Raw genomic sequence first — 2,849 nt, forward strand, 5'->3', positions numbered from 1 at the left:
TCGCCGGTGCGAACGAAGGGGCTCGGGTGGGGACTTTGGTTGTGGGGGCGGTGGTGGGGCCTCGTCGAACGAACAAAACTCGACGCTGGTGGGGGCGGGGCTGGGGGTGGGGGTCACGGGGGAACACAGGGGATGGGGGCCGGTGGTCCGGTCGGCGGCCCGTGCGGTGTTCTTTATGGGAAGAATCAGAGACGAGGTAGAAGAAGGGTTAGGAGATGTAGGATCTTCATCCAACCGCCTGAAATGGTCCAATGACCCAAATGACAAAAGTCACGCGACTTGCATGCAGACATGCCTTTATATTCAGTACCATCATCGTACCTACTTAGCACTGCTCCTGAATCCATCAAGCTAAACAACGTGCCACTCATAATTCCAAACTTGTTGCTCAAGTACGAATCTGATATGATGCTGATATTACTAAAATAGATAACATTTAATTGGTCAGCTAATGTTCCTACTTTACTTTAGAAAAAGCACGTGCACCACATATAGAGAGACAGCAGGGAGTTGCTTTCTTAATGCGCTCTGGTTCATCATGTGTGGGCACTGCGCAACGAACATTTTATTATCCAAAATCTGCTTGCTCTTCTTTAGCATGTTCCTCTGCAATGACTGCAATGACTTACAAAATTGGCACCAAGGCATTGAGTGCCATTCTAGATGCAATGAAACTCATACGCTCCCCATCTGTAGATTCTTGTTCAGAATATGATCCTAATGACTATTCTAACCTCAAGGAGTCAAAGGCAGATGGTCTGTCATGTTCACCCATCAAGGTGCCTGCTCTAATTTGGCAAGGTTTTATTGATTGCGCGTATCTTGCATATGTTGTCTTGCATTTCTTCTACTTTGTTGCACCGCCATCTGCTTAGTTTACTCATCATATATGTCGAGATGCCATGCCCATCCATTATCAATACATATTCCATCTGTCATCATACCATGTTTTTTCACTCAAATGTTGTTCTTGTGCATCAGACATAAAAAAGGAAGAGAGTGATTGCCGAACCTAAAGGAGCACCAGCAAAGTCCTTGAAAAACGTGGTTGTGTCGGAGAAGTAAATCAAACAGCACCCCACTTATATTGGCTGTACAACCAGTGACACAAAACTTAGGACCAAATCCAGCAGACTGTACTCATACTTCACTAGCCACACCACTAGCCCCACCACATAGGACCTGCACTCCAGCAAAAGGTATGCTGATTTCAGTTGCCATAGCACCAGCCGTACCACAGAAAAATCCCACTCCAGCAAAAAGTACAACGAGTCCACCGGTCGAAGACCTGTCCCAACTGGAGAGACGGCCAATTCCTGCAGATTGGAACACCATTTCAGTTATTCCCAATTTAAAAGACAATGCTTCCAACGTTGTTAGGGACTACGTGCATATATTCCCTTCATTGGAAGATTATAGTGAAGACAAACACCATTTTCACATCTTCATGTCCCAGTTACGTGTAAGTGCTATTATTCATGATGATTATTTTCCTGTTTTCTGCTGATTGAACACATCAATGATTTACATTACATTGTTGTAAGTAGGCGAGGGTCAATCTGGATAGTCATGACAAGCAAAGCTTGCTTGCGCTTTTCAAGGAAGCATTGCAGCAGTATTGGTGTTACCTGAGGAAATCACACTTTGATGGCAAGTCTATAAACGAATTTCTGGTGAAGTCTCCTGTGCTAAATTTAGAAGACATTGAATGGAAAAACCTTGTTATGCATTGGTCTCGTTCCGAGGATGAGGTATTGTCTATGATATCGCATGAAAATTTGAACTTCTACTTTTCCGCATGTGCCTTACGGATCTTTTTTGCAGGAAATCTGCTCGAAAAAGAAATCCGGTTTGAAAAGAACGACAGGATGTCGCAAATATGCTGCCCGCTTCTTTGCTCTTGTTAGTACTTGTTGTCCTGTATCACTGTACTTGCATACATACCTGGTTCATTATGTGACAGCAGTATGCATGATAGCTTGCTTATCAATTATTCGCTCCAAATTATCTGATTTGTATGAATGGTTACATTACTGTAGAATATATCCAATGCCAATGAAATTTTTTAGCTCTGCATTGTTCTTGTAAGTACCTGCTGTCCTTTATCAGTGTACTTATATTGACAGGTAGTTGTTCATGTACCATCACTCTGCGGCTTATTTTCCTTTGCCCTTCATTTTCTGCACATAAGATCTATATTTACTCTTACCACACTACAAGAAATATGCCAACTTGTGACCCTCACTATTGGCCGCTAAAAGGTTATAGTTTTTCATTTGCGGTCTTTTTGTGACCAAAAACAGAAGGTCAAAAGCTGGCGGTCGTAAACTGAAATTAGCGACCTTCTCTGTGAGAAGGTCGTAGACGTTTACGACCAAAACAGAAGGTCGTTGAACCCATGACCTTTTGTTTTGGTCACTGGCTGTCTGCCCAGGCCACGTCCGATCTGACGTGGCAAAATTGCGACCAATTGAAAAGGTCGTTAACAAGATTCAGCCTGGTCCGATTCGGTGTCTATATGGGCCGAGCCCAACAATTCAGCCTTTTTAATATATATTTTTCTGTTAATTTTCGCTAGGTACATGGGACTGGCCCAACAATTTGGCCTTATTATTTTCTGGGCCGTGGCCTTTTATAGTATATTTATTTTCTAGTTTCAGCCATTATATATTCAAACTGGTCCCACTAGTCAGATGGGTCCCACTTGTCAATTTCATCTATCAAATAGGTCCCACGTGTCAGAAATGTACAAATTAGACATATTATTTTCGTAAGTGGCCCCACTATTAAGTTTCCATTTCACAAGTTTTGAAATCACATACATAATCAATTTCAAAAAGAACAAAGAA

The sequence above is a fragment of the Triticum dicoccoides genome, chromosome 6A (genome assembly GCF_002162155.2).
Source record: "Triticum dicoccoides isolate Atlit2015 ecotype Zavitan chromosome 6A, WEW_v2.0, whole genome shotgun sequence".
NCBI classification, from domain to species: domain Eukaryota; kingdom Viridiplantae; phylum Streptophyta; class Magnoliopsida; order Poales; family Poaceae; genus Triticum; species Triticum dicoccoides.